Here is a 24,721-nt window from a genome sequence, read left to right as displayed (position 1 = left end):
GGGCAGGCAAGGAGGGCGAACTTAAGCAGAAAAAAGTTTGGTTGGAATGGTCACTCAAGACTTGGGTTACTGGATTTTCTATTTACGCTGCAATGATGGTAGAGCGTTTCCCAACGCTGGCGGCCCAGTTGATTCCAGGGCACGGCCTGGCTGCAGTACGACAACAAATTTAGACAAATGAAGGCAGTAAGGCCAGAAGTAGCATGGGATCAGAGAGAGATCAACATATGGCATGCTGAATTTTACTCTGTAGCACCAGTTAGCAAGACTACTCACTCCTTTCGTGGGGACAAAGGGGCAAGTGATAAGAAACAAGCTTGTTGGCAGATAACAAGAATGAATGCAGTAGGGGGTCGGCATGCAAGTTCAGGCATAGATGTTCCTTCTGTGGAATCCAAGGCCACCCAGAGAACAAGTGTTACAAGAAAGTTGGGAAGCCCAAGGAACAGCATACCACTGCACACACACAGAACAGGGGCCGCCCTGCCCAGTCGTCATAATAAACCACCCACTCCAATACAGCTGCATGTCCTAGCCCACTTGCTCAGCAGATACGAGAGGAGGCAAGAGGCTCAGTTATTATATCAAAAGTTTTAAATTTGGTTTCCATACTCCATCTAATGCACCGCCGTCCACAGTTCCCCCACGCAATCAGCGCTCAGTTTTGCAAAATCCGGAGGTGGCTAGGGAAAAAATCATGAAAGAAGTAGCGCTGGGGAGGGTGGCTGGGCCTTTTCAGCAGTTATCGAGTCAAGACTTGGTGTGTTCCACACTGGACCTGGTGCCAAAGAAGGAGGCAGGGAAATACCGCCTGATTCATAACCTATCTAGTCCACCGGGGTTGTCAGTCAATGACAGGTTGGATCCAGAACTATGTGCAGTGCGTTATACCACCTTTGACACTGCTATTCAGAAACTACAGAGACTAGGTGAGGGTGCCCCTGATGGCTAAATCCGGGATAGGAGCTGCCTTTTGCCTCCTGCCGGTGCACCCAGATGACACTAGGTTGCTAGGTTTTACGTTTGAGGGGAGGTTTTTCAAGGACCTATGTATGCCAATGGGGTGTTTCATCGCGTGTGCGGTGTTTGAAACATTCAGTCATTACTTTGGCAGGGGCGAATCGCACGTGATATGCCCACTATGTCCTACACCCCTCTGAGACTGCTGGAGCAAGCTCCTCTTGCACGAGGCTTGCACACTGTGTACAGGTCAATTACTTGAACAACCTCCTGGTGTCTTACTCCTTACACAGTGCCTGTTCCTGTTGGTTTGAGTAGTCCTTTGCCCCCGGCTCTAGCTTCTACCCACCTTCCAGTTGTATGGAGGGAAATTCTGGTGACATCAGTCAACAGCCACCAGATGGTTCCCAATATTTACTGTGCATTTGTAAGGCCTCTCTGTTTCCTGTGAGAGTCCTTCACTGTGTATGATTCAGGGATGCAGACCCTGGGCTAGTGCAAGCCGCCTCAGCTCCCATCCATCCTCCTCGGCTGTCACTGCTGGCTCCTGTAGCAAGGTTTTTCTTGGTTGCAGTGACCGTCTAGCTATAGTATGGGCTTTGGTAGGTTTCTCCATGGCAGTCCTGGATTAGTAGCCATCTGTCCACCTTCACATTGTGTAGCATGAGGAAGAACTTCATCTGGATTTCTGCCTTGATGGGATGAATTTGGCTCTATTGCTTGAGGTGGGTGCATGAATTGGTTTCAGCACTCAGATGGCTGCCTCAGTGGTGCATCTACCCCTGCCTCGCCCTTTGGTGCATTTTTGATTGGCTCTATTTCCTCTGGTTTCAGAGATCATAAAGGCAGTGACGGGAACATCAAGGAAACAGGGTTCTAAGCCTCTAGTGGCTTTCCAGAGAGACTCAATTGCATGGGATCCACTATTAGTACAGCAAAACCTTCACCAACATTCCCATTTGACGTAGTCATAGAGTGTTGTCCCCTACAACAGACCTCTTTCCCTATGTGCTGTCTTCCTTGAGCCTTTGGTGTTGCAGGCTCCAATCATCTGTATAGTTCCCAGCCTACACCCTTGTCTGGACGTTTGGGGCATAGGGGTTTGATGATGCTACCATCTATGATGCAATAGGGTCACCAGATGCATGCGTAAGATGCGTGTGTGCCTTGGACTGGCCGGCAATGAGCATGATGCTGCAGGTCTCTCCATTTAGGAGAGTAAATGCTCCCTTAATGTGTGCATTTTCTTATCTGTGATTTTTATACATAACTATTTATAGTGCATTTCCTGTGCATATGTGTCTGACATGTTTTACGCTTGCAATGAATCACTTTGTAGGTGTTTCTTTTCCATAGGTAGGTTTGCAAACTGTGCATTTGTGATATGTCAATTATTCACATGTAAGTATCAAACGACCTAATGTACTATCCCTAACATAATATAACATCTGTATTTGCGAAGCACACGTTCACGTGGCACTGAAGAACAGATATTTATTGTCCCTCTCCTCAAACAAGAAATGTGGACATTGCACATGTGCTGGTTTGCAAACAGGGATGTAATTTACGATGCAACTAATGTACTAATAGTTCACAGTACAAATTGTCTATTGACAAGGCTTCAAAATTAATAAAATACCTAATGAAAATTAATTAGGCAGGTCGCACTGCAAACCCCTTTAAATGCAGGAATGGTGACTTGCAAGGGACAGCAAACTGCCATCCCTGTATTTGCTTACCCAAACAGGACATATTTTTTAACATCCCTATCAAAAGAAATAGATGCAGGTTTCAAGAAAAATAGTTCATGTTTATTAGAACATTGGAATGTTGGAAGCTCCATTGAAAACAATGGAGTGCTCCGGGCTTATAATGGCTGGTATAAGCCTGGAGCTCCAACATTCCAATGTTTCTTTGTTCACAGCTCTGGCTGTGAACAAAGGCTTCAGGGAGCCTGAGGGGATTTGAATCCCCTTGCGCTCCCTGAAGGCTTTGTTTTATTTGTTAGAACATTCTTCCCTCTAGTGGCAGAATGTTCTAATAGCCTTATAGCCCTTCGTAGCAGGGCTATACCGGCTATTAAAGTCCCGCTGCTTTGTTAAAGTCCCTCGCCTTCGGCTCGGGCTTTAACGCTGCAGGGGGCCTTTAATAGTCGGTATAGCCCGCTACTGCGGGCTATAAGGCTATAGTAACATATCGGAGATAGTATGCAGAGAAGAGGTGAAGAACCTGTCCCACAAAGACAGCTTACCTTTTGCACAGCAGCGGCCGGTGCAGGTAAGCGTGGTGAGCCGTGGCGCTGCAGGGGGGATGTCTACAGACGATGGAATAGGGCAAATTAAATAAATAAATAACTTATTTTCCGTCGTGTGTTGACATACCCCCCTCCCCCGCAGCGCCCAACCCCGCCCCACAGCCCTTACCTGCACCGGTCGCTGCTGCTTTTGCGAATCAATTACGACCCCAAATAGAGTGGTGGTAACGCTTGAGTGATTTGCAATGACAATTGATACATACCTTTGGGATTTGCAAAGAGGAGGCGAATGCCTCTTCCATGCCTCTTTCATGCCCCATTCTCTGTGCGAATTAGAAAGGGTCGCAAAACCTCTTTAATAAGCCTGAAGGGCTTTCCTGCTTCGTAAAAGGTGTTTTTGTACAAAGTGAGAATGTGTTCTGCAATTGCATGGTCTGATACACAGACTTTTCGGCTCCAGAAAAAACTTTAGATTATGAGAATCAAAGCCTGGATATGCAAAGTGGGTGTAATTTGTACATTGTCTTGGGTTGCTTAATTGCAATGGTTGACCGAGCCAGTTCAGTCAAATGTGCGTATTTTTGCAAGACTTTAAACACTCAGTTGTCCTGGTAACATATCCATAATCTACAATGTCTTCCATGTTTGCTTGATGTGATGACATTGCCATGGATTTTTGTATTTTGACTGGCTTGCTCGGTCAAACCCATAATGTTTGGCACTGAAATGTTAGAGCGAGGAAACAATGTGCCTGTGGCTTTGAAGTACTGTTAAATGATTAATTGGATTATAGATTGTGGGCTCGAGGTCCCATGATTTGTCTCGATTCATTTTAACCCATTTAAAAAAAAAAGTTTAAAAAAAAAGATGTTTGTCTATTTGTCAAATGTGCAGATGTAACACTACCTTATAAGTTATAGCCTCGCCAGGAAATTGAAAGAAACAATTTATTACGCAGAAAGGAAACAAAACATGATGTACTTTCTTAAAAGTACTTAATTTATTTAATTAAAGGTTGCACTTGGTGTTTCAAATTCAGGTCCAAAATAAACAATGCTTAAAGATCCTACAGTTTACACAACGTGTATGAAAAAACATTGCTGCTGTTATCCTAGCGGCGCCTGATAGAAATGCAATGGAAAATATTTATATTGTCGACTACATAAAATAAAGACAATAATATTTGAAATGGCAAAACAATAACCAGTCTGAAATAACAAAATAATCAAAGGGTTTGAACTGGCGACACAAAAGTTTAAAATAGCAGAGTTTTGGCCAAGGCCCTTCCTCTTTCTAACTAAACGAGTGACAGACTAAACAAGCATTGAAAATGCAATAGGTCTCACCCACGTTTTAAGTTAAAGCAATTCTGTTTGTAATTAGGTGGCTTTTTAGCTTTGCTTTTATTAGTGTTTTTCAAACTTTCATGTACATACCATGCATATGTATGCATATATGTATATGTATGCATGCATTTATATTTGTATTTATATAAATATGCAGATTATATATATGATTATATATGTATGTATATATATATATACACATACATATATATAAATACATATGCATATATATGCATATATATATGTGCACATGTGTGTGCGTAGAGAGAGGTAGAGAGAGGTAGAGAGGTAGAGGTATAGAAGTAGAGAGGTGGAGGTAGAGAGGTAGAGGTAGAGAGGTAGAGGTAGAGAGGTAGAGAGTAGTAGAGAGAGAGGTAGAGAGGTAGAGTGTGAGTAGTAGAGAGTAGTAGACAGAGTAGTAGAGAGTGAGTAGTAGAGAGTAGTAGAGAGTGAGTAGTAGAGAGTAGTAGAGTAGTAGAGAGTGAGTAGTAGAGAGTGAGTAGTAGAGCGTGAGTAGTAGAGTGTGAGTAGTAGAGAGTGAGTAGTAGAGAGTAGAGAGTAGTAGAGTAGTAGAGAGTGAGTAGTAGCGAGTGAGTAGTAGAGAGTAGTAGAGAGTGAATAGTAGAGCAGTAGAGAGTGAGTAGTAGAGAGTGAGTAGTAGAGAGAAGTAGAGAGTAGCAGAGTAGTTGAGAGTGAGTAGTAGCGAGTGAGTAGTAGAGAGTGAGTAGTAGTGAGTAGTAGAGAGTAGTAGAGAGTGAGTAGTAGAGAGTAGTAGAGAGTGAGTAGTAGAGAGTAGTAGAGTAGTAGAGAGCGAGTAGTAGAGAGTGAGCAGCAGAGAGTAGTAGAGAGTGAGTAGTAGAGAGCAGTAGTAGAGAGTAGTAGAGAGTCGTAGAGTAGTAGAGAGTGAGTAGTAGAGAGTAATAGAGCAGTAGCGAGCGAGTAGTAGAGAGCCAATAGCAGAGAGTGAGTAGCAGAGAGTAGTAGAGAGTGAGTAGTAGAGAGTAGTAGAGTAGTAGAGTAGTAGAGAGTGAGTAGTAGAGAGTAGTAGAGAGTAGTAGAGAGTAGTAGAGTAGTAGAGTAGTAGAGAGTGAGTAGTAGAGAGTAGTAGAGAGTAGTAGAGTAGTAGATTAGTAGAGAGTGAGTAGTAGAGACGGTGTTGAGTTCAGTTACACAATGAAAGCACATCCTAAGAACGGGCACCAAGCGATATGGACTGGAGCACAACAGGAATAAGCAGCACTGCTCAAGTCATTACACCATAGAGAGGGAACTTATCATAGAATATTGTGATGTAGTTGACTCAACAGTACTCTAGCAGTGAATGAGAAAGTATAGGTGATGGGTATGGAAGTATTAGCAGGGCCAGCCTGGGGCTGTGACAGGGCTACATAATTCTATGCCTCAGCAGCATTTTGTGGAAAGGCCATGGTGGTAGAGGCAGGTGTAGGCTTGTCCTTTAATTTGCAGGCACGACCCTAGTGAATCATATTGTTAGTGAGTGTCAGTGTTTTCTAGGGTTTGGTAGGCACCCCCCACACCTAGGGGTGGGGTGCCATTAGTGGCATCTCGTACGGGAGCAGCCTGGAGAACTTCCGGATAAGAGGGTGGGAGTGGGTGCGTAGGACACGAGGGGGAAGCCCTCTGGTTCGGTGGTGACTTCAGGGACATTTGATTTGAGACGATGGTCGGACTTTCGTGGAACGACATTTTGATTTCAGTGCCCGCGCCGAGACGGTGATCGGTGGTGACTTCAGGAGGACATGATTGATCATCGTTGCTGAGTCAGAGATCGGCCGCTTTGTTCGGTGGTGACTTCAGGATCAGCGACGTTCGTGGTTCTCCGCAGCACCGAGAGAAGAACATGCCTGGACGCGGCGAAGGAGGAGAGAGGCTCGGCATCGATGATTAACCCGCCATGACCCATGCCAAGCAGACAGCCCGCAAGTCTACCAGGTAAGCTCCATTTTCTATCCTTAGTGATTGATGGGCCCTGCTTCTTTGCTTTACTCATTTAGTATACCGAATTTTGCTTGATTGATTGTTTCATTTCCTCTGCTTGATTGATTTTTTATTCAGATTGCAATTCATCATTTATGCGCTCAGCTTGATTAATTTTGCACTGCGATTCATCATTTCGGCGCTCTGCTTGATTAGTTTTGTACTGCGATTCATCACTTATGCGCTCTGCTTGATTGCATGATTCTTTTTGCACTCCGATTTTCGGCGGGAGTCTCGCGGTCCGACCCGCTCTGCCCTCTCTCCCACTCCTCTGGCTCGCCCGGCTACCCAAGGCGCTCCACTGCACCCCCACCAAGCAGCATCAAACATGGAGGCAGACGTCACGGCTCAATCCGGCAACACCGAAGACGACATGGAATGGCACACTAAGGCAAAGAGAGGACGTGACTTGTGTCAGAACTCACCAGAAAAAGCAGCAAAGCTTGCCCGCGCATCCCCCACAAGCAATGCAATTCCAACCACAAACCGCTATCTGGTTCTCCAAAGTACCCAGGACAGTGACGCCCACCCTAAGGATCACAAGGCATCTGAACTCGGGACCTTTTCAGGTCCCACAAAGTGACTACAGATCCCTCCCATCATCCTGAAGAACGTAGCCACCCACAAGGTCCTCGTGGAGCTACTGGAGGAACACTGCACCTCCACCTTCACAATCAAGCCCCGGCAGGACCGCGCCAAGATCATGCTCACCACATCAGAGGACTACAGGAGTGTGACCAGCATGCTTACAGAACAGAAAATGGAGTACCACACCTTTTCATTGACCGCTGCAAAAGCCCAGCGCTTTGTAATACGGAGACTCCCAGCAAACGCATCCCTTGGGCACATCACTCAGGACTTATCGGAAATTGGACTTCCAGTCAAAAATATAACACAGATTGCCTCTCCAGCGGACAAGAACATGAAATTTCCCCTCTTTGTTGTAACCCTGTCGGCAAGCCAGGATGGGAAGCCAGCAGACCTCTCAGCAGTCACACGGCTCTGCAGTTGCACCGTCACCACAGAAGCACCTAGAGGGAAACGAGGACCGGTCATGTGTTACAACTGCCAGCGCTTGGTTAACACCTCTGCTTTCTGCCATCAGAAGCCAAAGTGTGTACGCTGTGGAGGCGAGCACACCTCTAACCAATGCACAAGGAACCGAGAAACCGAACCAGCAATTTGTGCGAACTGCACAGGACCCTACGCAGCAAGCTAGCGTGGCTGTCCCTACCTGCAGAAGGCAAAGAAGGATGGACCGCGCAAACCCCCTCAACCACAAAAGACTTCCTTACACTCAACTGCAACAGACCAGGGACAAAGGAAGACTTACAAACCCGCAGTGGCACACAGGATCCCAATTGGTAATCCAAACGACAGTCATAGCAACACGCGCGTGGATGGAAGAACATACGCAGAAGCAACAGAACCCAAACAGGACAGCCCACCACCAACAACTGCCCCAGCACCATCCTGTGAAATAGGCTCAGCCATCAACTGGCAGCAACTCATCACGAAGATTTCAAAAACAGTTGCAGACATGAATATCCACCCTGTGGTGACAATGGTGGCGAATCTCATCGCCAGACTTTTCCACGGTGAAGAAAACACCCACAATGGCAGCACAATCTAAAGGAAACTCTCTCTTCTTGATGTGGAATGCTAACAGCATTCAGAAGTAAACTGCAGAACTTCTGCACCTGATGGAAACCATGGATGTGAGTATAGCGCTTATCTCCGAGACCCATCTCCAAGGAAACCAGAAGCTCAACTTAGCAAACTACTGGGTGTACCACACAGATCGCACCACCGGAGCCAAGGGCGGAGGAACAGCGGTGATTGTCAGCACAAAAGTGAAGCACCACGAGATCTCACTACCACCAGAGGGGAGTATTGAGGCAACTGGCATACAGATCCAGACATCTGCAGGCCCTCTATGGCTGATTGCCGCCTACTCACCCCCAAGAAAGCTAAGCCCAAAGGACTTGGATGCTTTAATGGACGCCCGCATCCCAACATTAATTGGCGGAAACCTAAATGCCAAGCACCAGTGCTGGAACTCTTGCACGGTAAACAGCAAAGGACACGCTCTACTTGCCCACTCAAAGAAGGAGGACTTTGTAGTGGCTGGCCCAACTCAACCAACACACTATCCAGGCTCTGCACTTCATAAACCGGATGTACTGGACATCACCGTCATGAAGAATCTCTCCCAGTCTATGGAGCTGGAAACCTTAACAGCGCTGACGTCTGACCACAACCCAGTGTTGATCACAGTTTGAGATGTTCTTGAAGATCAGCAACAGGGCACCAGGCACAACTACAAGAAGGCAGACTGGAGCCTATACAAGAGAAGCCTGGAGGAGACACTGGTCCCTGGCCCCATACGCTGCATTGAAGACATTGACCAGGCAGTTCACCACTGCACAGCTGCAGTCCACACTGCCATCGAGCACAGCGTTCCCGAGCAGAAACTCCAATGCTGCTCTATCTACGACCTGCCGAAGGGCATCAAGCAGTAGATAGCTGACAAGAACAGAGGCCGGAGAGAGTGGCAAAGGAATCAAACCCCGACCTGTTGAAGAAGTACAATGAGCTGACAAGACAGCTGAAGATGTAAATAAGCCAGCACAGAGGTGAAAAGTGGGAAGCAGCTACAGCTAACTTGAAGGACTCGGACAACTCTCTCTGGAGAATGACCCGACGCTTGACTGGGAAGAAGGAACCAAACCCACCGATACAAGGGAAGACTCACTTGGCATGCAGCAACAGGGACAAGGCTGAGGTCTTCGCTGACACGTTGGAGGCATCCTTCAGGCCTAACCAGGCAAGCAAACTGACAGCAGAAGTCGAGCAAGAGGTCGCTAAGCACCACCGGAAGCACCCACCAGAAACAGAAGCTGCAATCATTGAGGAATGCTCAACGGGCGAGTTACTGGCCCTGGTAAAGAAACTGAAAAACGGCAAGGCACCAGGAAAGGACAGAATAGCCAACCAAGCCATCAAGATGCTCCCAGATACCGCAGTGGATCACCTTGCTGAGATATTCAACGTGTGTATGCAGCACCAGTATTTCCCTAACGCCTGGAAAGAAGCAAGAGTCGTCGTGTTCCCCAAGGCTGGGAAACCACTACGAGATCCTGCAAATTACTGCCCCATAAATCTGCTATCTGGCCTATCAAAGCTCTTCGAAAAAGTTATCCTTGCCCGTCTCGTGGATTTTGCGACAAGCGAAAACCTCCTCGCCAAAGAACAGTTTGGGTTCCGGAAAGACCACTTAACCAATCACCAACTCCTCAGAGTTGTGGACATCATCAGCCATGGATTCAACATCAACAAGTCTACTGGAGTAGTCTTTCTGGATGTAGCCAAAACATTCGACCGAGTATGGTATGAGGGACTGCTTTACAAACTTATCAAGCTCAAGTTTCCAAGCTACCTGGTTAAACTGCTGTCTAGCTACTTGTCAAAATGGACCTTTCACGTGGCGGTACGAAAAGAATGCTCAACGTCACGCCCAATTCGTGCTGGAGTGCCTCAGAGATCAATCCTAGGACCATTCCTCTTTAACATATTCACAAACGACATCCCCACGGACCTAAAGAAGACTGATCTTGCTCTTTACGCCGATGATATTTCAGTCATCTCCCAATCCTTCAGCTAAAAGGAAGTGGCTAAAAACCTTGAGACATCACTCAGCAGACTCTCCGAATGGTACAGCGACTGGCAGATCACCCTGAACACAAGCAAAACCACAGCAACATTATTCACCAGGAAGCTGAACAGGAAACACCCACAGATCCTCCTCAGTGGGGAAGAGATCAAATGGGAAAACAGCAACTCCTACCTGGGGGTGACTCTGGACTCTAAACTCAGCTGGAGAAACCACATAGAGAAGACCTGCCAGAAAGCAGCAACAAAACTGTCTGCATTATACCCACTCCTGAAGACCAAGTCGATGCCCTTGCACAGCAAGGTGCGAGCAATCACCGCAATAATTCGACCAACTATGACGTACCCTTCACCAGTTTGGAGTGGCTGCTGCCCGCAGCATCGGAAGGACCTACAGAGACTACAGAGCAGGGCCTTACGGATTGCAGCAGGTGCTCCTATCTTCACAAGAACAGCAGACCTCCACAGAGACCTAGGCGTTGAGATGTTGGACGACCATCTCCGTAAACTCAACAGGACATTCTACAAAGGATTGTATCAAAAAGAAAACCCACTGATCAAGAAACATGCAGACATTTCTACAAACCCATTTGACCGCTACCCGCGGCCCATCGAAGCGCTAACCTTGTGAAACTGAAATAGCAACACAGCATCCAAAACCTCATCACTGCCTGTGGGTTAAGCGCCCCGGCAGGCAAACAAAATTCATCACTGTCAGAAGGCAAACGCCGCAGCAGCCATCAAAAGCTCATCACCGTCAGAAGACATTTGACAGACGAAAACAAGACTCTGCGATAAAACTTGCTGACACTTCTGCAAACCCAATTGACCGCAACCCACGGCCTATCACAGCGCTGACCTTGTGATCCAACCTCAACTGTGACAAAGCGTCACACATCAATAAGACAACCTAAACAGTGACTAAAAAACTCAAAATGGATGTGGAGTAATGAGGCTACCGCCTCGGTATCCAAAAAACTCACCACTGTCAGAAGGCATCTGACAGGCGAAAATAAGACACAGATGGGAAGCCCTCTTTGTCCTCTCGACGCGGGTACCCAGCGGATTGGAGCCGCCATCAAGTTAAAAGCATACACCTAAGTGAGAGGGCCTCTCAGCGTAGGATAAAGGAAGTGCAAAGGTTTGTATGATGGCCGTAGGTGGTCGCCTTAGATAATGAAAAGAATAAGCAATTAATGTAGCGTGGGTGCCGGGGTATTGAGTGCCGTGAGATACAGCGGTTTGGCATGGCGCTGTGCGCTGGCTTAGCTCACTTATCTGAGCGAATTCCAGAAGGTAAATTGGGGAAGCTGGCCGGGAGCATCGGGCTCAGCTTCGTTGGTGGGTAGCAGCATGTGGTCAGCAGTAGGGGGTAAATGAGTAAAAAGTACAAGCCCGGTTGATTTTGAATGGCGGGACAGGGAGATTAGCTCTCCGCGTTGGCCTGCAGTAATGTAATGCCGATGGTGTGGGTTCGATCCCTGGGCGGAGCGGTAAATTTTAAGAAACAGAGACCAGAGCGTCGTTTGCATTATGGCCCGCATGGAGGAGAATGCGAGCGATATTTAAACAGCAATACAAAGCAGCGGGGGTCGAACCGGGAGCATCGACGCAACATGGGCCACATATATGAATCCGTGGTTGGCATGTAGAGGCGAGCGCTGTTATGTACATGCAAGCGTACAATATTTAAATGGGAACAGTGGGGGCATGGCGGGGAGCATGGGCTCATCATGGCAAGCATGTCGGAAACGGGCTAATACTTCAAATTAAACATATCTCCTGTGGTCAGCGTTTTTCCCGCATTGGCAGGTAGGATTAACAAAGGACAAATGCTTTACTTGGCATGCTCTGCCTATATAAAATAAAGTGCATGTGGAGTTGAAGGCCCTTGCCCGGAGTGCATGGATGGGGAGCACAGTTGGCAGGCATGGAGACCGGAGCGCTCGGCTAGTGAGTAGGCTGGGTATCCCTGGTGGGGGGATTTGAAGGCAGGGGCAGATTGCATGGGGATAAGACGGTGAAGGGCCCTTGGGGCACTAGGGTTGTGAGTATTTCCGGTGCCCGGCCAATCGAGCTGCAAGGCGAGCATGAGGGAGTGCAAGGTTGGGGGGCGCAAGTCACAAGGCTCGTCAAGAGGGCGAAGGGAAAGAGACATTGGCCAATGTGTAACTCTCTTTTGCTTTCTCTATAGTGGGCAGGATGCCACCAAAGCATGCACGGGGTGGCAAGAAGGCCCCAGCTACACCGTAGGAATTTCGGTTGTTGTCGGCATTATGGGAGGTCGCATAGAAAGGCGGTATTGATTGGGCTCTGCGGACATTAGCTCAGGGGGGGTGGAGCGAGCCCACTGCAGGTTCCCCTGGTGTCCAAACGCACAAGGAGGACTCCCGAACATTTCAAGGACGTACAGCAAGACAAGCTCAAACGAGTCTCGGAATCGCAGACGAGCACCTCAGGTGAGGCGATGGCGGCGAGCCAGCCCCTGTTGAGCAAAGACAGTAATCTGGCTTCTGGCGCAGCTGCGCAAAAGGGTAAGATGAATGTAGAGTCACCCCCAGTCGGGGGGCTTGCACAGAGCGTGGCCCTCCCCATAATATCAACAACAGTAGCGGCAAGTGCACAGCATACCGTGGCAGGACAGGGGGAGTAGCGACGGCAACGCCACCTATCGCACACGCTCCCGCTCCAGTAGTAGCGCATCAAGGCAGCGGGGTGGCTCGAGTGTGGGTCCAGTCGGGAGGCATAGCAAAATCTCCCGTGGTGGTCGCCGCGACATCACAAGGGCCAATCAATAATATGGGATTACCAGGGTCGGGGACACTCCCAACAGCACCGCCGTTACCTCAGACGGTGGTGGTATCGGTGCAGACCCCTCTGTCCCAGAGCCCAGTGCTGTATGGTTCAGCGTCCCTCGCAGTAGCCCCATCGGCAGGTATTACTTGGCATGTGCCGGCAGAAACCAGAGAAAAGATTTTCAGGGGGAATTCATAGATGTATTTGATCTTATCAATGCAGTAGTCGTTCCGGGGAAGAACAGGGCAGGCAAGGAGGGTGAAGTTAAGCAGAAAAAAGTTTGGTTAGAATGGTCAATCAAGAATTGGGTTATGAATGAATAAATGAATGAATGAATGAATGAATGAATGAATGAAAACTTATAATGCGCGACTAAGCCCAAAGGCATCAAGGCGCCTAACACAAAAAGATCAAACAGACCAGGAACCAAAACTACGGGTAAGCCTTGGCTAAGAGCCACGTCTTTAATGCCTTCCTAAACGTAGGGACAGTATATTGAGTTTTAATTTCAGTGGGAGAAGTATTTCACAGTTTTGGGGCTAAAGACGAGAAGGCCCTCCCTCCCCATTTAACTCTTCGGAAACGGAGAACTGACAACAGATTCTTTCTCAGAGAGCGAAGGTTTCTGCCCGGGACATACGGTACCAGCAAGTCCTTCACCCCCTCAGCCCCCACGCCAGATAAAGCCCCGTAAGTCATGCAAAGGATCTTAAAAACGATCCTGTCTTGGATCGGGAGCCAATGCAGACTCTTCCTGGCAGCAGTAGCCGAAGAAATCCTAGGAGCATTAAGCACAAATTTGGCTGCCGCATTCTGGGCTGTTTGCAAACGTGACACGAGGCCCTTATTTACGCCGGCATAGAGAGCATTGCAGTAATCAAGCCGTGAGGCGACCAATGCAACAACAATCTGTTTGCGAGCATGCGGAGCCAGATAATGTCTAATTTTCCTAAGGATTCTGATAATACCCCAACAGGTAGCAACGGTCTTATTAACCTGCTGAGACATGGAGAGAGCGGGATCGATCAGAACTCCCAGATTACGAGCCAAGTCCGTGGGTACAGGGCACACTCCCAAAGAGGAGGGCCACCACTCAGAGGACCAGATGTCCCTGTTTCCACCAAGAATAAGAACCTCGGTTTTTTCCCCGTTCAGCTTTAGAGAATTGTAAATCATCCACTGAGAGACTGCCTCCATGCAGTTCCGAAAGCTGAGAGCGGAGGTACTGCCCGAGTGGGAAAGGGACACCATAATCTGAGTGTCGTCAGCATATGATACCACCTCCATCCCATAAGATCTTATTAGCTTGGCAAGTGGGGCCACATAGATGTTAAAAAGGGTAGGACTTAAGGCCGACCCCCGAGGGACTCCACATTGGACAGGAAGGGATGGAGAAAGGTATTCCCCCAATTTGACCCTCTGTTCCATCTGGTCAAGGAAGGAAGCCAGGAGGCTCAAGGCCAAACCTTCCACCCCTATCTCCCTAAGACGAGAAATTAAAACCAAGGGAGATAGGGTATCGAAGGCGGCTGTCAAGTCCAACAAGACCAGAAGAGCGGTATGGCCCTGGTCAACCTCCTTGCGGATGTTATTGAGCACTACCGTAAGGGCCGACTCCGTACTATGATGTCTCCGGAAGCCATGCTGGGAATGATCAAGACAGCCCAAGATGTCCAAAAATGCCTTCAGATGCTCATTCAGATGAATTTTGAGCATCTTTGCAGGAGCAGGAAGCAGTGAAATCGGAAGAAATTTTTAAGGATTTCAGGGTCTAAAGTTGGCTTCTTTAGGAGAGGCTTAACCAAAGCACTTTTCCACGACGAGGGAAAAGTGCCCTCCTGTATTGCCCGGTTCATGATACTCAGGAGCGGGGGCAAGAGAGTTTCCCGACATTCCATAAAAACTTTAAGAGGGCAGGGGTCCAAAGGGGACCCTGACCTGATCTTGCTAAGAAGCAGGTCTAGTTGTTGAAGGGAGAGCAATGGAAAGTTGGACAGATTCACAGAAGGGGCCACCGTTCCACCACCCACACCAGGTATGACCGAAGGGAGGGGAGACAGCGCAGCCCTTTGCAATTCCAGGGCAGAGTAGATATCGGCTATTTTAGAATGGAAAAATTGGGCGATCTTATCGCAGAGACCCTGGGAGCTGGGGATAGGGTCGGGCACTTGCAGGGAGCACAGAGAATCTGCAATTTTAAAGAGTTCTCTGGGGGAGGTAAGAGCGGTAGTCAGCTTAGAAAAGTACTCCTGCTTTTCTTTAATAACCTCCACTTTATATCCCTTAAGGAGAAGTTTATGTTTTTCCCTCTCCTCATAGTCCCAGCTCGCCCTCCACAGCCTTTCCTGCTTCCTACAGCCTTGTCTTAGAGCTCTCAAAGACTCTGAGAACCAGGGGGCGAAGGTCTCTTCCTAGCAGAGTAACGAAAAGAAACAGGAGCCAGCAAATCCACCGCCGAGGTGATAGAGACAGTCAGTTCAAGTGCCGCTGTACTGACATCCTTTGCTGTAGCAGTTGCTAAATTAGAAATTAAAGGAGCCAGGGTGTCATTGGAAATACTCCCATAGTTGCGCTTAGGTTCTCTCTTGCTGGGACCCCTCAACTTAGTATATGCAGGAGAGGCCTGAAGCTTCAAAGGGACCGCTAAATGATCCGACCAAACCAACGGTATAGGCACATCTGTCGTCAGCCTCGAATCATTAGAGAACACCCCATCCAGGATGTGACCTGCCCGGTGGGTAGCGCTGGTAACCAATTGCTGAAAACCACAAGCGGCCAATGACTCCAAAAGGGGAAGCGTTTCTCTGGAATCTAGGTTTTCCAGATGGAAATTGAAGTCTCCCAGAACGGTAAGTTGGGCGCAGCCAAGATAGGGCTCTAGGAGATTAAACAGAGAATGGCTAAAATCCACTCTCGGTCCCGGCGGTCTATAGATCAGTATGCCCGCAAAAGGAGCAGCAAAAGGGGAAATTATCAAAAAGTGTAAGGCCTGAAGGGTATCTGAGGGGGCGGATAGAATAGAAATAAGACAGGTATGGGAATTCTTATAGAGGATCCCCAGACCTCCTCCCCTACGTCCCACTCGGTCCGACCTGACTAACGCATAGCCCTCCGGAATAGCTTCCACCAGGTCAGGCCCAGAGGAGTCATATTTTCTATTTACGCTGCAATCATGATAGAACGTTTCCCAGCGCTGGTGGCCCAGTTGATAAGCTACATGTCAATAATTCATGGTGCAGCTTCAGAATTCCAGGGCACGGCCTGGCTCCAGTACGACAACAAATTTAGACAAATGAAGGCCGTAAGGCCAGAAGTTGCATGGGATCAGAGAGAGATCAACATATGGCATGCTGAATTTTACTCTGTAGCAGCAGTTAGAAAGACCACTCATTCCTTTCATGGGGACAAAGGGGCTAGTGATAAGAGACAAGCTTGTTGGCAGTTGAACAAGAATGAATGCAGTAGGGGGTCGGCATGCAAGTTCAGGCATATATGTTCCTTCTGTGGAATACAAGGCCACCCAGAGAACAAGCGTTACAAAAAAGTTGGGAAGCCCAAGGAACAGCATACCCCTGCACACACACAGAACAGGGGCTGCCCTGCCCAGTCGTCATAATAAACCATTCACTCCAATATGGCTGCATGTCCTAGCCCACTTGCTCAGCAGATACAAGAGGAGGCAAGAGGCTCAGTTATTATATCAAAGGTTTTAAATTTGGTTTCCATATTCCATCTAGTGCACTCCCGTCCACAGTTCCCCCACGCAATTAGTGCTCAGTTTTGCAAAATCCGGAGGTGGCTAGGGAAAAAATCATGAAAGAAGTAGCGCTGGGGAGGGTGTCTGGACCTTTTCAGCAGTTACAGTCAAGATTTAGTGTGTTCCCCACTGGGCCTGGTGCCAAAGAAGGAGGCAGGGAAATACTGCCTGATTCATAACCTATCTAGTCCACCGGGGTTGTCAGTCAATGACAGGTTGGATCCAGAACTATGTGCAGTGCGTTATACCACCTTTGACACTGCTATTCAGAAACTACAGAGACTAGGTGAGGGTGCCCTGATGGCTAAATCCGAGATAGGAGCTGCCTTTTGCCTCCTGCCGGTGCACCCAGATGACACTAGGTAGCTAGGTTTTACGTTTGAGGGGAGGTTTTTCAAGGACCTATGTATGCCAATGGGGTGTTTCATCGCGTGTGCGGTGTTTGAAACATTCAGTCGTTTCTTTGGCAGGGGCAAATCGCACGTGATATGCCCACTATGTCCTACACCCCTCTGAGACTGCTGGAGCAAGCTCCTCTTGCACGAGGCTTGCACACTGTGTACAGGTCAATTACTTGAACAACCTCCTGGTGTCTTACTCCTTACACAGTGCCTGTTCCTGTTGGTTTGAGTAGTCCTTTGCCCCCGGCTCTAGCTTCTACCCACCTTCCAGTTGTATGGAGGAAAATTCTAATTCTGGTGACATCAGTCAACAGCCACCAGCTGGTTCCCAATATTTACTGTGCATTTGTAAGGCCTCTCTGTTTCCTGTGAGAGTCCTTCACTGTGTATGATTCAGGGATGCAGACCCTGGGCTAGTGCAAGCCGCCTCAGCTCCCACCCATCCTCCTCGGCTGTCACTGCTGGCTCCTGTAGTAAGGTTTTTATTGGTTGCAGTGACCGTCTAGCTATAGTATGGGCTTTGGTAGGTTTCTCCATGGCAGTCCTGGATTAGTAGCCATCTGTCCACCTTCACATTGTGTAGCATGAGGAAGAACTTCATCTGGATTTCTGCCTTGATGGGATGAATTTGGCTCTATTGCTTGAGGTGGGTGCATGAATTGGTTTCAGCGCTCAGATGGCTGCCTCAGTGGTGCATCTACCCCTGCCTCGCCCTTTGGTGCATTTTTGACTGCGCTATTTCCACTGGTTTCAGAGATCATAAAGGCAGTGACGGGAACATCAAGGAAACAGGGTTCTAAGCCTCTAGTGGCTTTCCAGAGAGACTCAATTGCATGGGATCCACTATTAGTACAGCAAAACCTTCACCAACATTCCCATTTGACGTAGTCATAGAGTGTTGTCCCCTACAACAGACCTCTTTCCCTATGTGCTGTCTTCCTTGAGCCTTTGGTGTTGCAGGCTCCAACCATCTGTATAGTTCCCAGCCTACACCCTTGTCTGGACGTTTGGGGCATAGGGGTTTGATGATGCTACCATCTATGATGCAATAGGGTCGCCAGATGCATGCGTAAGATGCGTGTGTGCCTTGGACTGGCCGGCAATGAGCATGATGCTGCAGGTCTCTCCATTTAGGAGAGTAAATGCTCCCTTAATGTGTGCATTTTCTTATCTGTGATTTTTATACATAACCATTTATAGTGCATTTCCTGTGCATATGTGTCTGACATGGTTTACTTTTGCAATGAATCACTTTGTAGGTGTTTCTTTTCCATAGGTAGGTTTGCAAAATGTGCATTTGTGATATGTCAATTATTCACATGTAAGTATCAAACGACCTAATGTACTATCCCTAACATAATATAACATCTGTATTTGCGAAGCACACGTTCACATGGCACTGAAGAACAGATATTTATTGTCCCTCTCCTCAAACAAGAAATGTGGACATTGCACATGTGCTGGTTTGCAAACAGGGATGTAATTTACGATGCAACTTATGTACTAATATTTCACATTACAAATTTTCTACTGACAAGGCCTCAAAATTACCTACCTAATGAATATTAATTAGGCAGGTCGCACTGCGAACCCCTTTAAATGCAGGAATGGTGACTTGCAAGGGACAGCAAACTGCCATCCCTGTATTTGCTTACCCAAACAGGACATATTTTTTAACATCCCTATCAAAAGAAATAGATGCAGGTTTCAAGAATAATATTTCATGTTTATTAGAACATTGGAATGTTGGGAGCTCCATTGAAAACAATGGAGTGCTCCGGGCTTATAATGGCTGGTATAAGCCTGGAGCTCCAACATTCCAATGTTTCTTTGTTCACAGCTCTGGCTGTGAACAAAGGCTTCAGGGAGCCTGAGGGGATTTGAATCCCCTTGCGCTCCCTGAAGGCTTTGTTTTATTTGTTAGAACATTCTTCCCTCTAGTGGCAGAATGTTCTAATAGCCTTATAGCCCTTCGTAGCAGGGCTATACCGGCTATTAAAGTCCCGCTGCTTTGTTAAAGTCCCTCGCCTTCGGCTCGGGCCTTTAACGCTGCAGCGGGCCTTTAATAGCCGGTATAGCCCGCTGCGGCGGGATATAAGGCTATAGTAACATATCGGGGATAGTATGAAGAGAAGAGGTGAAGACCCTGTCCCACAAAGACAGCTTACCTTTTGCGCAGCAGCGGCCGGTGCAGGTAAGCGTGGTGAGCCGTGGCGCTGCAGGGGGGATGTCTACAGACGATGGAATAGGGCAAATTAAATAAGTAAATAACTCCTTTTCAGTCGTGTCTTGACATAACCCCCCCCCCCCCCCCCCGCAGCGCCCAACCCCGCCCCACCGCCCTTACCTGCACCGGACGCTGCTGCTTTTGCGAATCAATTACGACCCCAAATAGAGTGGTGGTAACGCTTGAGTGATTTGCAATGACAATTGATACATACCTTTGGGATTTGCAAAGAGGAGGCGAATGCCTCCTCCATGCCTCTTTCATGCCCCATTCTCTATGCGAATTAGAAAGGGTCGCAACGCCTCTTTAATAATCCTGAAGGGCTTTCCTGCTTCGTAATAGGTGTTTTTGTACAAAGTGAGAATGTGTTCTGCAATTGCATTGTCTGATACACAGACTTTTCGGCTCCAGAAAAAACTTTAGATTATGAGAATCAAAGCCTGGATATGCAAAGTGGGTGTAATTTGTACATTGTCTTGGGTTGCTTAATTGCAATGGTTGACCGAGCCAGTTCAGTCAAATGTGCGTATTTTTGCAAGACTTTAAACACTCAGTTGTCCTGGTAACATATCCATAATCAACAATTTCTTCCATGTTTGCTTGATGTGATGACATTGCCATGGATTTTTGTATTTTGACTGGCTTGCTCGGTCAAACCCATAATGTTTGGCACTGAAATGTTAGTGCGAGGAAACAATGTGCCTGTGGCTTTTAAGTACTGTTAAATGATTAATTAGAATATAGATTGTGGGCTCGAGGTCCCATGATTTGTCTCGATTCATTTTAACCCATTTAAAAAAAAAAAAAATGTTTTAAAAAGATGTTTGTCTATTTGTCAAATGTGCAGATGTAACACTACATTATAAGTTATAGCCTCGCCAGGAAATTGAAAGAAACAACTTATTACGCAGAAAGGAAACAAAACATGATGTACTTTCTTAAAAGTACTTAATTTATTTAATTAAAGGTTGCACTTGGTGTTTCAAATTCAGGCCCAAAATAAACAATGCTTAAAGATCCTACAGTTTATACAACATGTATGAAAAAACATTGCTGCTGTTATCTTAGCGGCGCCTGATAGAAATGCAATGGAAAATATTTATATTGTCAACTACATAAAATAAAGACAATAATATTTGAAATGGCAAAACAATAACCAGTCTGAAATAACAAAATAATCAAAGGGTTTGAACTGGCGACACAAAAGTTTAAAATAGCAGAGTTTCGGCCAAGGCCCTTCCTCTTTCTCACTAAACGAGTGACAGACTAAACAAGCATTGAAAATGCAATAGGTCTCACCCTCGTTTTAAGTTAAAGCAATTCTGTTTGTAATTAGGTGGCTTTTTAGCTTTGCTTTTATTAGTGTTTTTCAAACTTTCATGTACATACCATGCATATATGTATATGTATGCATGCATTTATATTTGTATTTATATAAATATGCAGATTATATATATGTTCATATATGTATGTATATATATTCACTTAAAAAACCATAGGTTTCACACATGTTATAGTTAGGTGGATATTTCACTCGTAAAAAACCAATGAAATTCCCCCGTTATAGTTAGTTCAGATAACTATAACTCGCGCGCCCGCAATCCTGCTCATGACGTCACATATTACATCACTCATGACATGGTCAGTGGCATCACTCATGACATCACTGATGACATCATCCTTGTGATAGAGTGGCGGTCGCGCGAGTTATAGTTATCTGAACTAACTATAACGGGGGAATTTCATTGTTTTTTTATGAGTGAAATATCCACCTAACTATAACATATGTGAAACCTATGGTTTTTTAAGTGAATTTGCAAGGTTTTTTAAATGCTAATTCCTAACTATAACGTGTGTGAAACCTATGGTTTTTTCAGTGAATTTGTACGTTTTTTTAAATGCTAAGTTATGTATGTATTATTTTTTTAAAAATATATTTATTTAACAATAAACTACGTATTACATTTTTTTTTCTTTTATTGTTTTTCACCGTGCGCGCAGGAGGTCCTGACAAAGGCTAGGGGGTCAGGAACTCTCTACCCTGCCCCCTTTTCTCGTTCGCCACCTTTCTTTTTCACTCTCACACTGAAAACAAACAAAATGGCGGCCGACACTTTCGACCGATTCGAACGTTGACTGACATGTAACCACCAATCAGAATTACGCTCGCGCACGTTAGGGTGCGCGCACGGTGCGCGGCTATAGATATTTATGTGCTTTAACTGCAATTTTCTCAGGAACTACTGAACAGATTGACTCCATATATGCAAAAGGCACATCCCAGACCTGAGGACTACCTCTCTGCCAAATTTCAAGTAATTCTGTTCAGCCGTTCGGCTGTACCTTCGACTAAAGGTCCTATGGGAAAATGCATGGGGAAAACGTGTTTTGGGATCCCCTTTTTTCTCGGCCCCCGCTTGACGAATCCCCCAGAGACTTTCAGGGTAGGAGCTGAGCGAAGCGCCCCATTAGTTTTGAAAATTTCGCGAAGATTCGTCAACCGGCGCCAAAGTTATTCAAAATAGAATTTTGAGATTTCCTATGGAAACACGGTCCTAACTATAACTATCTACTGGCGACCGCCAGTAGATAATATACACATACTTATATATATAAATGCATATGCATATATATGCATATATATATATATGTGCACATGTGTGCGCGTAGAGAGAGGTAGAGAGGTAGAGGTATAGAAGTAGAGAGGTGGAGGTAGAGAGGTAGAGGTAGAGAGGTAGAGAGTAGTAGAGAGAGGTAGAAAGAGGTAGAGAGGTAGAGAGTGAGTAATCGAGAGTAGAGAGTAGAGAGTAGAGTGTGAGTAGTAGAGAGTAGTAGACAGAGTAGTAGAGAGTGAGTAGTAGATAGTAGAGAGTGAGTAGTAGAGAGCAGTAGAGAGAAGTAGAGAGTGAGTGAGTAGTAGAGAGAAGTAGAGAGTGAGTAGTAGAGTAGTAGAGAGTGAGTAGTAGAGGGTGAGTAGTGGAGCTGGAGTAGTAGAGTGTGAGTAGTAGAGAGTGAGTAGTAGAGAGTAGAGAGTAGTACAGTAGTAGAGTAGTAGAGAGTGAGTAGTAGCGAGTGAGTAGTAGAGAGTAGTAGAGAGTGAATAGTAGAGCAGTAGAGAGGGAGTAGTAGAGAGTGAGTAGTAGAGAGTGAGTAGTAGAGAGTAGTAGTAGAGAGTAGTAGAGTAGTTGAGAGTGAGTAGTAGAGAGTGAGTAGTAGAGAGTGAGTAGTAGAGAGTAGTAGAGAGTGAGTAGGAGACAGTAGTAGAGTAGTAGAGAACGAGTAGTAGAGCATGAGTAGCAGAGAGTAGTAGAGAGTGAGTAGTAGAGAGCAGTAGTAGAGAGTAGTAGAGAGTAGTAGAGAGTAGTAGAGTAGTAGAGAGTGAGTAGTAGAGAGTAATAGAGCAGTAGAGAGCGAGTAGTAGAGAGCGAGTAGCAGAGAGTGAGTAGCAGAGAGTAGTAGAGAGTAAGTAGTAGAGAGTAGTAGAGAATAGTATAGAGTGAGTAGTAGAGAGTGAATAGTAGAGAGTAGTAGAGAGTAGTAGAGAGTAGTAGAGTAGTAGAGTAGTAGAGAGTGAGTAGTAGAGAATGAGTAGTAGAAAGTAGTAGAGAGTGAGTAGTAGAGGGTAGTAGAGAGTAGAAGAGAGTGAGTAGAGAGTAGTAGTAGAGAGTAGTAGAGAGTGAACAGTAGAGAGTGAGTAGTAGAGAGTAGTAGAGAGGGAGTAGTAGAGAGTAGTAGCGAGTAGTAGAGTAGTAGAGAGCGAGTAGTACAGAGTGAGTAGCAGAAAGTAGTAGAGAGTGAGTAGTAGAGAGTAGTAGTAGAGAGTAGTTGAGTAGTAGAGAGTAGTAGAGCAGTGGAGAGTGAGTAGTAGAGAGTAAGTAGTAGAGAGTGGTAGAGAGTGAGTACTAGAGAGTAGTAGAGAGTAGAGAGTAATAGAGAGTAGTAGAAAGTGAGTAGTAGAGAGTAGTACAGAGTGAATAGTAGAGTGAGTAGTAGAGAGTAGTAGAGAGTGAGTAGTAGAGAGTGAGTAGTTGAGAGTAGTAGAGAGTGAGTGGTAGAGAGTAGTAGAGAGTGAGTAGTAGAGTGAGTAGTAGAGAGTGAGTACTGGAGAGTGGGTAGTAGAGAGTAGTAGAGAGTGAGTAGTATAGAGTGAGTAGTAGAGAGTAGTAGAGCGTAATAGAGAGTAGTAGAGAGTGAGTAGTAGAGAGTAGTAGAGCAGTGGAGAGTGAGTAGTAGAGAGTAAGTAGTAGAGAGTGGTAGAGAGTGAGTACTAGAGAGCAGTAGAGAGTAGAGAGCAATAGAGAGTAGTAGAAAGTGAGTAGTAGAGAGTAGTACAGAGTGAATAGTAGAGTGAGTAGTAGAGAGTAGTAGAGAGTGAGTAGTAGAGAGTGAGTAGTTGAGAGTAGTAGAGAGTGAGTGGTGGAGAGTAGTAGAGAGTGAGTAGTAGAGTGAGAAGTAGAGAGTGAGTACTGGAGAGTGAATAGTAGAGAGTAGTAGAGAGTGAGTAGTATAGAGTGAGTAGTAGAGCGTAATAGAGAGTAGTAGAGAGTGAGTAGTAGAGAGTAGTAGAGAGTGAGCAGTGGAGAGTGAGTAGTAGAGAGTGAGTAGTAGAGAGTGAGTAGTAGAGAGTAGTAGAGAGTGAGTAGTAGCGAGTGAGCGGTAGAGAGTGAGTAGTAGAGAGTAGTAGAGAGTGAGTAGTAGAGTGAGTAGTAGAGAGTGAGTAGTAGAGAGTAGTAGTAAATAGTAGTAGAGTAGTAGAGAGTGAGTAGTAGAGAGTGAGTAGTAGAGAGTAGTAGAGAAGAGTGAGTAGTAGCGAGTGAGCGGTAGAGAGTGAGTAGTAGAGAGTAGTAGAGAGTGAGTAGTAGAGTGAGTAGTAGAGAGTGAGTAGTAGAGAGTAGTAGTAAAGAGTAGTAGAGTAGTAGAGAGTGAGTAGTAGAGAGTGAGTAGTAGAGAGTAGTAGAGAGTAGTAGAGTAGTAGAAAGTGAGTAGTAGAGAGAGAGTAGTAGAGTGAGTAGTAGAGAGTGAGTAGTCAAGAGTAGAAGTAGAGAGTAGTAGAGAGTGAGTAGTAGAGAGTAGTAGAGAGTGAGTAGTAGGGAGTAGTAGAGAGTGAGTAGTTGAGAGTGAGTAGTAGAGAGTAGTAGAGAGTAATAGAGAGTAGTAGAGAGTGTGTAGTAGAGAGTAGTAGAGAGTGAGTAGTAGAGTGAGTAGTAGAGAGTAATAGAGAGTGAGTAGTAGAGAGTGAGTAGTAGAGAGTACTAGTAGAGAGTAGTAGAGAGTAGTAGAGTAGTAGAGAGTGAGTACTAGAGAGAGAGT

The sequence above is a fragment of the Triturus cristatus genome, chromosome 4_1 (assembly GCF_964204655.1).
Source record: "Triturus cristatus chromosome 4_1, aTriCri1.1, whole genome shotgun sequence".
NCBI lineage: Eukaryota > Metazoa > Chordata > Amphibia > Caudata > Salamandridae > Triturus > Triturus cristatus.
The sequence above is the reverse complement of the archived record's forward strand: the minus strand, read 5'-3'. Positions refer to the sequence as shown.